This window comes from Culex pipiens, chromosome 3 (assembly GCF_016801865.2).
Source record: "Culex pipiens pallens isolate TS chromosome 3, TS_CPP_V2, whole genome shotgun sequence".
Lineage (NCBI taxonomy): Eukaryota > Metazoa > Arthropoda > Insecta > Diptera > Culicidae > Culex > Culex pipiens.
The window spans coordinates 38,896,196-38,909,952 of NC_068939.1; positions in this window are offsets into that span (position 1 = coordinate 38,896,196).

Genomic DNA, 13,757 nt, shown 5'->3' on the forward strand with positions numbered 1-13,757 from the left:
ATCTTGATTTAAAACAAACTTAAATAACAGAATATTGATCATTTCGTTTATTTATTTGGTACATCTTCAAAACACAGTGAAAAAGACACATGAACAAGAGGCTCTTTTACCTTTCAGTATTGAACTGAATATTAGGGTGCCCAAAATTAAAATCGGTCATCATTTTCCCATTGATACTCGAAGGTGAAGTTTGTATGGGAAAAATCAGAAAAATGTATGAAAAACGATGAGCTATTTCCATCCAAATATTCCCAAAAGTATTGATCCTTGCACTGTAACTTGGATTCGGCCCGCACTTTTCTCTCGCACTTTTGACAACAAAATGACCAAAAACTAGGCAACCAGCAGTTGTTTATTTACATTTCCAGTCGCAGTTTTCACCAAACTGGACAATCGCACTTTAAAATTGCGATTGACAGGTGAGCAACATCGGCTCGCTTTGATCATTTTTTGAGAAAATTAAAATTTCCCAAGCCAGTTTGACAAGTCGCAATAGTGCGATCGATAGCAATAATTTAGTGCGAAGTCCAAGTTAGTGAGAATTGCGCAATAAGATACTCATTGTAAATTTAATGCTCTACAACTATGTACAACAAACCAAAGCTGTTAAACTCGATCCCACAAAAAAATAGCGATTTAAAAATATAAAAAAATAATATTTTTTTCGCTTGTTGAGCAGGAAGTCATTTTTTCTGGGCACCCTACTGTGTATGCATATTTTTGTCAAAACTTAAACGTTGTAATTCGTTTCTAATCAACCAATTTTGTTGCTCAAGGTTTTGTTTCAAAAATGGACATATAGAATAAAAGTTTTTTTTGGTACTTCAAATTGTTATTTTTCGTTACAAATGGGCAGCGCTTTGAACGCTTTGAATAATTATTTATCATAAGATAATTTTTAAACGTCTGAAATCGCGATAAGCAAATAAAAAAATGTATTGTATTGTTACTTTATTGTTGAAAAAAGTTATACAAAATATCAACAAATTTTATGAACAACGTTATATATCATCATAGTTTTGCATTTTTAAGCTTTAATATTTATTCTGTAACATTTTTCATCGAGCAATTTCCAAAGTTTTAATCATCTTATTCTACATTTTTCTACGTTAGGGGTGCTCAAAGTTTTTGAATAGCGGGCCAAATTTGAAGCTAACATGCGGGCCATATGTGGCCATATTTGTTTTTATTTGAAACAAATAAATTACGAAATCACAATTAATAAAACTGAAAAAAAGAATCCAGTTGTTTTTTTTGATTGCATGTATTTTTTCCAATTTTGTCATTCAAATATTTGAGAACAAAACATGACATTCTCAAAATAGTTTTTTTTTTTGAATAAATGAAAAATGGAAATAGCCGCAAAATCATCATTTCCATGATGTTTTTTTTTTTGTAAAATCATGACACACCAGTGCATTTGATTTTCAATTGCAAGTTTTAAAAAAAACCTAGTGTTGAAGGAAAAAATATGTTTTTTGTGGAACAGTACATTAAAATTTAACATAAATTCAAAATATTTTTCAACTGGTTCAATTTTGCTAAACATTATTAGGAAATTGCATTTTAAATAGTTTTCAGTCGATTAAGCGACTAGTTCCATTGAAATTTTGCAGTTTTTTGAAAAATTTTAATTTTTGATCCCTATTTTGAAGGGGGCTCTATAAACTAAAAAGTATTTGCAACGGCCTAAAGTGCAACTAAATGATAAGTTGTTGCAAATGGAAATTTTAATAAATTTTTGTCTGCCTAAATCAAACGTTAATAAGTATTGAATACCTATGTTTTTGCTATTTTTAAAGTTTTCTACTTAAATCAAATTTTCAAGTTATCAGAAATGTTTGATGAAAATTTTGAAGAAATTACAATTTTCATCATCAGAGGTGACATTGGGTCTGTAGGGTGAGATTGGGTCACAACAAAAATTTTGAAATTTGTATGACCCAATCTCACCCTCACACCCAATGTCACCTCTGAGGACGATACCAAAAATATTAAGGTTCTCAAAAACTATAACTAAACCTTAAATTTTAAAAATTTAGAATCACTTTACAGATCGGTCAAAGGGCCATTTTACATGGGCCACAAAAAAATCACCTCGCGGGCCACGTTTGGCCCGCGGGCCATACTTTGCTCACCCCTGTTCTACGTATTAAATATTTTTTTGATGCTCCGTAATATCACTTATTTATAAAAAATATACATTAGGAAGCTAGTATTTTTCAATGATTTTATTGACTCTTTGATCACATATTTTCTGATTTTTTATTATCACGACTTATAATTTAAAAGGCTTTGAATAATATTGTTTACAAGCCGTGATTTAAAAAAAATTACCCGTCATCATGTTTTACACATCAAAAATCTGTCCTAGATATCATGGATTAAAAGTTGAGGATCAAAAACATATTTTCGGTTATTTTCATTCTTTACAAGGCCCTATTTCAGCAACAAAATGTCGGATAAACAATGTCAAAAAAAAAACCTAATTTAGCAATTCTTTACGAAATTGACCGAATTCGACATTTTTTTTTGTATTTCCCGAATTGGTTCAAACTTTTCGGGCCTTCCTTATTACCAAAGAAATCTTTTTTGTGTCATTGGTTCACCCATTATAAGTATCCATACTTGTTTTTTTGAAAGATGCTATTTGGCAAAAAAGAAATTTTCGTAAAAATATTTTTTTTTGGTTTCAGATTTTAATGTAAAATCTAAATTGCGTTTGAAAAGTCCTTTAATTTTTTCAATAAAGTGCACCGTTTGCAAGGTATAGTCACTTAAAATTTAATTTTAACCAAAAATCATCGTTTGTAGATTTTTTTAAATGTCCGTGATTGTCCATTTCTGAAAACATATTTTTAATGAAAAGTTTAGATCTTTCCAATAAAATTGCAGATTGGATGTCTGGTTGCTGAATAAAAAGCGAATTAAAGAAAAAGAAACAAGAAATTTTTTTTTTAAGTCTCATCTCAACATTCCCAAAATGAAAAATTAAAAAACGAAGTTGACTTTATAGCTGTCGGCCACCATTGCTAGTACCAACCACTAGTGTCTTCCTTTTTATCTACAAGGACTTCGCCGCCCTGGGCTCCTAAGTATATGAAAGTATGGCACGGAGCGACGGCGCCGAATACCCATATTTACACAAAGAATTTTAGAGCGCCCGCCGCGGGATTCGAACCAGCGACCTCTGGATTGTGAGTCCAGTGCGCGGTCCGATTGATCCACACGGGCGGGAAAAATTAAACATTTGTGAAATTGATTTCCTCGAAAAAAATATTTTTTAAATTTTTGAATAAAGACTTAAATTTTTAATATTGTGTCGATTTCCGAAATTTTAGAGAATTTGTCTTAAAATTGCAACAAAAAATCCATTGAATACCTTTCTTTAAAATTTATAACGCAACATAATATCTGTGTCTATAATTCCAAACAACGTTATTTCAATAGTATTCGATTCCGAATCTTTATGAAAACATAAAGGTGAGTATAGATGGCTTAGTGAAGTTTGCACTTCGAGTCATTGTTTAGCCTTACTTAGTTATACAGCAATTCCCCACGAAAACAGCATGGAAAAAAACAAAAGTCCTCGGATCGGGCTCAAAATTTTTCTGGGGGTTCCCTGGCCGAAATAATTAGACCCGTATTTTTTTGTTTGGCCATTAGGGTGACCTACGCCGTGTTAGGGTGGTCTGAAAAATGGCCATTTTCGTCGATTTTCGCAAAAACCACTTTTTTCGAAAAAATCATAACTCCTCGCCATTTTAACCGATTTCAATTGTCTTATACGCAAATGAAAGGTGATAAGTTGGCCTTTCAAAGAAAAATAATAAGAATATTCAAAAATCTAGCCTAACATATGAAAAGGGCGTATGAAACTTTAAAATGTCGTTTTGACAGTGTCTGGACCAAAGAGCCTATGTCTGGAAATATTTTTATCGGATTCTCCGGACATTTTTACATAACATACTAAAAAATGGAAGGAGTTCATAAACAGGATTCCGAGATATGATTTTTTGAAAATAAAATCCGTGTTTTTTGACGCGCCGCGCGCAAAAACCGGAGAATGACGAAATTGGCAAAAAATCAACTTTTTTCACTAAAACTGCGATAACTTTAAAATTTCAGCGATGACCTATAGATGTCTGGGTACCAATTAAAAGACGCAACTTTTGGTACCCAGACATGTATAGGTCATCGCTGAAATTTTTAAGTTATCGCAGTTTTTGTGAAAAAAGTTGATTTTTTGCCAATTTCGTCATTCTCCGGTTTTTGCGCGCGGCGCGTCAGAAAACACGGATTTTATTTTCAAAAAATCATATCTCGGAATCCTGTTGATAAACTCCTCCCATTTTTTAATATGTTTTGTAAAAATGTCCGGGGAATCCGATAAAATTATTTCCAGACATAGGCTCTTTGGTCCAGACACCGTCAAAACGGCATTTTAAAGTTTCATACGCCCTTTTCATATGTTAGGCTAGATTTTTGAAACTTCTTATTATTTTTCTTTGAAAGGCCAACTTATCACCTTTCATTTGCGTATAAGACAATGGAAATCGGTTGAAATGGCGAGGAGTTATGATTTTTCGAAAAAAGTGGTTTTTGCGAAAATCGACGAAAATGGCCATTTTTCAGACCACCCTAACACGGCAAAGGTCACCCTAATTGCCAAACAAAAAAATACGGGTCTAATTATTTCGGCCAGGGAACTCCCACAAAAATTTTGAGCCCGATCCGAGCACTTTTGTTTTTTTCCATGCTGATTTCGTGGGGAATTGCTGTATAAAGGCAAAAAATCTATTGAAAGGTTATGTAAAATTTAACTTGGTTTCACTTTCTTGGTTTCACTCATTGGTTTAAAGAACTTTTTTCGTTATTCTGACACACTTTTCCTAGCCCGCCAATGCGAAATTTCCTCCGCCCTCAAAAGGTGCAGAAACATTAAAAAGGCATGTTTTGGGGATTTTCCCGGCAACAATCTCAGCATGTCGAGACTGGAAGGTGAAGTGAGCAGAATGGGGAAAAAGGTAGGCCCACAAAACTCCCCCAAAATCCCAGCCCTTACCTCAGCACCACCCCCGTCTTCCTTCCCCTAGGGTCCATTTACATGATGAGAATTAATTTTCCTCTTCCCATTCTATCCCTTTTTTTGGGTTGAGGTTGCGGTATTTGCGATTCCCTCGAACGCGTGGAAGGATTTTCCGTCCACTTTTCCAGGGAGGGGATCTACTTCGGGGCGGGAAATCGTGACTACCGACCGGTGGAGGGCATTAGATTTGCTTCGGGTTGTTGAAAGGATCGCTTGGTCAAGAATTAGGCCCGCATTGTTGGCTTAGTTTTATTTTCTGGTTTTTCACCTGACCCAGCGACCTCGGCCAGATTTTCCGAGAAAGATTACGACCTGGTCGAATTAAAACACTCGCTAACGGATATTTTTTTGGGGGCGATGAATGACGCATTTAATTAGAACTAATTGACAGATTCACCAGCTCGCTGGGCCGCGAGAAAAAAATCACGATATTAATTTAATTATAACGCATTTTTCCTCGCGGCAACGATATTGGTTTTCCTTACAATTTTTTCCCCATCACGTATATCGTAACTCAATTAGTGTGGCCATTTTAATTACTTCCTTTCATCGAAAATCACCACCCAGTTGGTGAAAAAGCACACAACAAAAGAACCATATTTACAACAAATGAATTTCACCGGAGCAGGCACACCGTAAACCTGACCAAACCCCCGATGATAATAGAGAGTGAGAGAGTGTGCTAATAAATTACGAAATAAAGTGAAAACCACAGCAACGGAACCACAGAAATTGACCAACTCTCCCCCACAAACCCCCACCGGTACACTGCTAGGTGGATGTGATAATGGTAGTGGATGGGAGAGTTTATAAAATATAAAATGACAAAAGCCACGAAATTTGACCGCACGTTGCGTCCCTTACTGCTGCTATTGCTTTTGGGAAATTAATATTATCATCGGAAAAGCTGATGACGATGATAATGATGATGAGGTAGGTGGTGTTTTATTTATTTTTTTTTGCTTTTTTTTTACCACTAGAGATTCCCGTGCCCACCATATTGGTTAGCCACTTTTTTACAATGGTTCATTAATTGCTTGTAAAGTTTTTGGGAATTGAATTAACATCCTGAAAATTATTACTTATTTAAAGAGTTTAAGAGTTCCTTTAGCTGTGTGTCACACAATGCGTCACTCTTATCATAATCCATTCTGGAACAATTATTGCTTTAAAACTATAAGGCACAACCAAAGGGAAGAAAAATAAAAAAAACTGATAAAATTACAAATTTCGACGCAAATAAAATCACCTTAATTTAATTATTAAACAAACCCAATTTAACATTAAAAAAAAATCAGAAAATTGAAATCTGTTATCAGATTTTGAGGTGACCAGAATTAAAAACATTTTTTAGAATGTGAATTAAATTAAAAAAAAATAAATCTCATGCTTCCTTACACGGAGAAAAAAGAGTTCCCAAAATCGTGAACAAGCGTTTATAAAAATAGGAACCACGAACAAAGTGTTCAAATCCCATTGTACGTTTTTGGAAACACACTTTGTTCGTGGTTCCCATTTTCATGAACGCATGTTCACGATTTTGGGAACTCTTTTTTCTCCGTGTACTCACTATTCCAAGAGCTAAACAAATGTAATATGAAAATATTTGAGCATATTTTCATAGTGTTTTTCAAAAAAAACTTAATTTTACACTGATGATATCTTGGAAATTATTTGTATGTTTTTCAATGCCAATCAAGCCTAACATTTGAAAGGGCAATATCATGTGAAGACCTTGTTAAATTAAGGTTGATTGGAAGCAGTAAGAATGCTTGCTTTTCTAAATTGGAAGCTTGGAAATGCTCTATCTTAGCAATTATTTTTAGAGTTTTTTTAAATATACATTTTTTTTCCTTAGATTTTTGAATTTTTTTTGTATAGCTCTGACTTAAGGCTATTTCAAAAACACCAAAAAGCAAAAATTGAAAACTAGGTTTATAGCACTTTAAAAAAAATATTAAAAATATTATCGAAATTCAAAAATGCAAATTGAAGACAATTTTTTCAGCGGCTTGCTTCGGAATTTGACATAGTGGATACTTCTTCAAATATATGAATAAAAAAAACCATTTCCCTGAATCAACCCCTCAAAAGGATATAACTTTTTCTTTGAAAAAAAGATATTTGAATTATAACTTTAGACTGTATTTTAATTTGTAATCCTTGTTTTTTCAAAATATCATACTTCCTTTTTTTGTTAACATTTCTATGTGGACCAAAAGTTGTCTTTTTAGTTCCCCAAAAAATATAAGAATTACGATTTTTTTTGGGAATTTTAATTTTTGTGGATAAAATTCAAAAGGTTTTTTTAAGGCTGGTTTTTTTTTTTTAGAATTGGGTTTACAACGATTTTTGCACGTTGAATCATTTGTTTATGTTGAAATCAATCTTTTCTTGCCCTAAAATTTACTATTACGATTGAAATAAAAGTTATGATTAAGGCACTTATTCCATCTAAAAACCATTTCCAAATCAAACCACAAAAATAAGCTACCCTCCGGTTTCGGCTCGATAAATCCAGTCACTGAGCTTTGCGATGACAGACTATCACGCCATGCACCAAGTCCCGAAAGTAGTGCACCCCCCAAAACGGGACCACAAAGTTAACCCGTTTAGTCCCGACCCCCGAATTCCTGAGTTCGGAGAACACACATGGGACCTCTCGGCCGGGTTCTAACGCCCGCTTGGTTGGCGGTGCCATCAGAGCGGAAAGACACGCCGGCGATAATTGGATTACATTTTATCTAGCTCGAGGCTTTGGGCCAGTTTCACGAAACTTTGCAGGGTGTCTGGAGGGAGAGAGGTAGTAGAGGCAGGGGGTCAATTGCACTCTATCGAAATGACCAGTTAAGTGATGCTCAACTCTAGGAAAAGGTTGGCTTTTGGGAAGGCAGCAGCAGTGATAAAGAGTGAAACCGTTATTGGCAGGTCGTTTAGGGTTGCCCGGGCTATGGATACTGGCCAGGAATGGAAGGTTTTCAACGATACTTGTTAATCAAGATTTAGTGGCTGTTCTGGGGGCGAGATACTGTCCGCTGTGTATTAGCAGAATGTGAAATATGGTTGCACAGTTGGGGCACCGTCCAGAAAGACTTGATATTTGTGGTGAGCACCTATCGATTTATTTGGTAATTATTTAAAATAGATCGTAATGCTGCCATTTTTTTTCTTAAATTTAACTATAGAAATTATATTTCCAATTATCTTATGCAGTGTTTTTGTGTGTATGACTGTTCTTATAAAAATAAATTAATTGAAAATTTCAATCTTGATTTTAATTTTTTCTCAGCAAAATTTATCACCTAAACAAAAAATATTGCTTCTGTCAAAGCTTGTAAATGCGTGCTCATAACTGGAAGAAAATTCAAGGTTTTGAGCAGCAATTGAAAATCTGTGTCTTGTGATGAGAATTTATGATCGATTTGGTATCTTGGGTAAAGTTGTAGATAGTGAAAATACAAAATTTCACGGAGCGTAAAAAATGCAAAAATAGCCTATAGAACCGGAAGAGTTTGAATCCTTTTTTTAAATTTTGCATTTAAAATAAGATGGTAGTTAAATTGTTACTTCACAGAATTTTCTTAGCTAGCACATCATACACTATCAGTAGTTTTCAAAAATTGAGTTTTCTCGAAAAAAATAACAAAACAAACTCTTTGCTGCTCTGTACATTCAAGTTGTTTTGAACGAGCTCAATCGTGCTTAAGGTACAATAAATGCAGGAAAATGCATTTGTTTTCAGTTTATTACGCTGAAAATAGCTAAATATTTCAAAACATTTTAAAATACCACCCAAATGTCGAATTTACAGTATTTTTTTGAATTTGAGACAAAAAGAATCATCTGTGAAAAAAAAAAAACAAAATATGAATAAAGCTTTCGAATGAAATTCCAAAGTGCTACAGGTATTTCCAATCTGCTGTTGCAAATCAAAATTTGGAAAATGCTTAAGTGTCAAATTTATATAAAATGTTAAAATACCAAAATAGAATGTTTAAAATCGATTGTACTCATTTTATTCAATGAAAATAAATATTTCTAGCATACGTATTTCTTTCACCACCAGAAGGAATAACTTTTCAGGACATTTTGAAGTGGAAAGACAAAAACATAAAAAATTACCTTAGCCTAACTGCAAAAATACTTTTCTCGCTTTGTGATCATTTGGTAATTTAAAAAAATAAAATATGTTTTTTATTAAAAAAATTTCTTCTTCAATTAGGTATTGATTTCCATTGAAATTTTGTTACAATTCAAGTCAGTTTAAGTCATGAGTTTAATTTACTTATAAGTGATTATAACGTATTCAAAAGATTTATTTTTGCATTGATTTCAGAAAATCCTTAAATTTCACCGGATTTGGCGGAAATTGTTGAATTTCACAATTTCACGCTATCCTCGAAATCGTGAAAATTAACTAACGCTAGTTATAACTTTTTAACGAAAATAGTATTTTTTGGATGTATCGTAAATTAACCAAAAAAAATTTAGATGGAAAATTGAACCTAATATCGAAATGTACCTTTGCCAAATTTTGATAAATTGCACCGTTTTTGAGTTGTGGGTAAAGCTATTCAACAAGTTTAATTTATAAAAATAAAAGAAAATATAAAAAAGTTTCCAGCCTTGTCGATTTTTGAAATAAATGCATTTTTGGACAATGTTGATCCGACCTTTGGTTGTTGCGGTATTGCATTGTAAACAATGAAAATTACAAAAAATGTTTTTTTTCTAAGTTCTGCCCAATTTACGCTCAAATTTTCAATGATAATATCTTGGAAACTATTGATCAGATTTTCAATGTTTAACAATATTTTCAGATTAAAAAAAAATACGTTTCAAAGGGCATGATTCATATTATCAGAATTGGATTAAGTTTGCCTTTTTTTTGTGATTGAATAATTCTTAAAAAATGGGCATTTTTTTAAGAGTGTAAAATTTGTGTTGTGAACAGTCCGAATAATAACCTACAACATTTCCGAAGACACCTAATCGATCAGAAAATCTCTTTTCAGGATACAGATTTTCGAATGTATTCATAGCATTTTCCATAGTCAGTCTCCAAATTTGTATGGAGACTTGTATAAGTGTCATCAAATTTGAACTTTTTTAGGCTGAACTGTTAAAAGATGTTTAAAAATAGAGAAAGCTTTTCGTTAGTAAAAAGTTTTCCAATTATATGTGGTTTTGGTTGATTGGTTTTTTAATGTTTTTATCAATCCAATTAATGCCTCTAATGTTGGCAATATTTAAATAATTCAAATAAATTTCTCATCGATACCAAAACATTCAAAATTAATACTCAAAATTTGAGACCATTCCGCACTCCAGGCACGATTTCACACGAGCCGCCAGGATCAGCAGCACTACCAGTAGCACGACCAACAGGTGTACGAGCAACCAACAGCTGGTAAATGAATTATCACTTCCGACTGAAGCTCACCAGCAGGGTTGGCGGTAAATGGGGGAGGGTGTGATATCGTGCAGCTCAGCAAAGTTCATTAAGAGTGCACACCACACGTGAAGGCTTGAAGTTTAGCGGGTGTTTAGTAGGCCATGACGGGACCAAGAATAGCCTTCCAACCACCGCAACAGCTTTGTGGCTGGAAATTATAATGTACACTGGTTTGAGGAAAAATATGGAATTATTGCAAAATGACTTAAAAATTTCTCACGAAAAACTAGCACTAAAATAAAAATGCTTCACACAATGCTCTATAATTCATAAAGTTCTACAAAAGTTCTAACAAATTAAATTATTTTGTTTAAACTAGTGCTTCCGTTCTAACCCACCCATGGGCACGGCCTACTTGGCCAATCAGGTAATGAATTGCGGAAGTGCACGTCCGCTCGGTGAGCATAAATCGTCCTTGTCTACTTGTAGCCTACTACTAGCCGACTATGCGCTGAACTCGAAACTACAATACGCCCGAACGTTCCGAACATGGTCCCGGAACCGCCATTATTTCGGACGGAGAGCTTTGCGAGCCCGGAAGTGTGTGCTGTGTTTGATTTTCCTATTAAACGACCGGTTATTGTAGCTTGTGTACCCGGGGAGGTGTGTGTTTGTGTATGTTTAGCTGTGGTGGTTGTGGCGGTGGTCAGTGAAGTTGTTTTTCAATCTAATTATAATGCTTTCGGTCAATGATGGTAATTTGATGGGTGGCCAGGGCATCCTCTTGGTGTCGGAACTTGTTCAACGGTGTTGGGTTGGTATTTTAAAGAGCGGTGCTTGAATTTTGGTGTTTGACGAGTGTTTACTTACGGTGGTATTTGAGGAATTGGGATCTCACCTGGAAATTGAGAATGTAAAGGAATTCATTACTGATTTTCCTTTTTTTGCAAAAAAAGAAATACTGAAGAACTTTTTTTATTTATTTTTTTGGGTTTTTATTTATTTTATTCTTCGTTGTTTTCAAACGGGGTTGAAATTTTAATGTTTGAAACTGAGTCAGATGAGAAATATTCGCTTTATCAATATGAGCACTTCTCTACGTTTTCGAAAATAAACTTTTCTATGTAGTTTTTAATTTGTCTTATGATTCCTTATGTCCAAAAGCCAACATTGGTGTTTCAATACAGGTCTTCATACAAGGGTGCCCATTTAAAATCTTACTCTACAAGCTGCATATCGTTTCGTGAGCCATATATGACCATAAACTCTATGAGACTATGTGAACCATTTCTTACCATTTTTCTTTTGTTTCAAGACAACATTTTACGGTGGATCAACTATGGTACGAGCTGTCAAGCAAAATATTTTATATCAAGAGCAATGTAACTTTTTGAAAATTAAAATGTTATAATTTTAAACGCTTTGTAGTCGTAAAAGTGCTCATTGTACTGATAAAAATAAACTTTATCGTTGCAAACAACAATATCACCAATTTGAGCTTTATATTTTAGGACCCAGTTGGTCAACATTTAGCCATTATTACTCAAGGTTGAAGTTTGTATGGGAAAATAGAAAAAAAAGTTATGTAGAAACTAATTTTTCTATGACTTTACCAGCACCGCCACATTAAAATATTCTCAAAACAGAGATTTTCATTGGGAATTTAAATCAGTTAATTTGCTCTAAATTGGCACATGTGCTTTAAAAAACCCAAAGAACAGTTTCTGATCTATTTGATATCTTCGGCAAAATTGTAGGACTTTTCCGAAAAACCGAGTTCACGGAAAAAATAACATTAACACTAAATTTGTATTCAAAAAATATTTTTGATAAGATGTAAACTGAATTTGCAATCGAGAAGTACTTAATTGTAATTTTGTTTAAGTGCACCGTTTTCAAGTTCTAACTATTTGAGGAACCGTAATCAGGGGTGACATTTGGTCATACAAATATCAGAATTTTCGTATGACCCAATCTCACCCCCCAGACTGAATATCACCCCTGATAACGTAAATAAAAAAAGTTGTTTTTTACAAATTTTAGAAGCAAGTTTCCATGGTTTTCAATCTCTAAAAAATAATAATAACTCAATTTTTGATATTGCCGATCACACCTTTGGTAACTGAGTTATTATAGCCTTACAACGAATATTTTTTTTGGAAAAAATGGTATTTCGCAGTGTTACCCAATTAGTCATCATTTTTCAATCGATGGTATTTTGGAAATTTTTGATCCGTGTTTCAATATAAAAAGAAGAAACCATTTTTACATTCTTTGCCAACTAACACAAAATCGTTTTTTTTTTAAAACATTGCCCCAAGGGGTAGATTTTGTCATTGATCAAGATTCTGATGTTCCTTTTTGTATAGCAGCTTTAAAAGAAAATAAAAAAATGGTCTGAATAAGTCATCTCTTTTCAATCCTTTATCAAATCTAGAAAACTTGATTTTCATTATCAAAAAAAAAAAAAAACATATCATATTTATTCAAAACTACGACAAACATTTGAAACTTTTATTTCGCCTTTTTTAAATGTGGGTCGTGATTTTGATTTATGATGATTTATTCTAATCTAATGTAATCTAATATAATCTAAATTTAAGCCAACTTTCAGAATTACTCACAATCCAGAGGTCGCCGGTTCGAATCCCGCGGCGGGCGCTCTAAAATTCTTTGTGGTAATATGGGTATTCGGCGCCGCCGCTAAAGTCAACTTCGTTTTCAGAATTAAGATGAAAAAAGTATCACAAAATCCTGCAACAGTTTTGCTACTACAAAAATATTACTTATTTGTTTGAATAGATATTTTCTGAAAAATATCAGCGAATTTATGGAAATACATTTTGATAATAGGCAACAAGTATTCTATTCGATGAATAATTCTAAAATAAAGATTATATAACGTTTATTTTTAAGTTTACAATGAACTGTACAAGATTTTTATTATGGAAATTAAAGTTTACAGCAATACATTTATTGCCCATAGATTTAACGGGATTTTTTCAAAGGGGCAAAATCTTGATATTTGATTTGCACTGTCTTAAAATATTGATTGAAAATTAAGAAAAAAAAAACATTGCTCTCAATCTAAAATGTTGTGTGACGTGCAAATCTATTATTTTTACAAATAAATAACAAAAGTTATACAAAAGTTATGACAGTTTTTGAACAATTACCTGCTTTTGAAATTTGTGAAAATTAAATTCAAAAGGATAAAATTAATTCAAAAACAATATATTATATGCCTTATAAGATATATTCTTTACGACACGA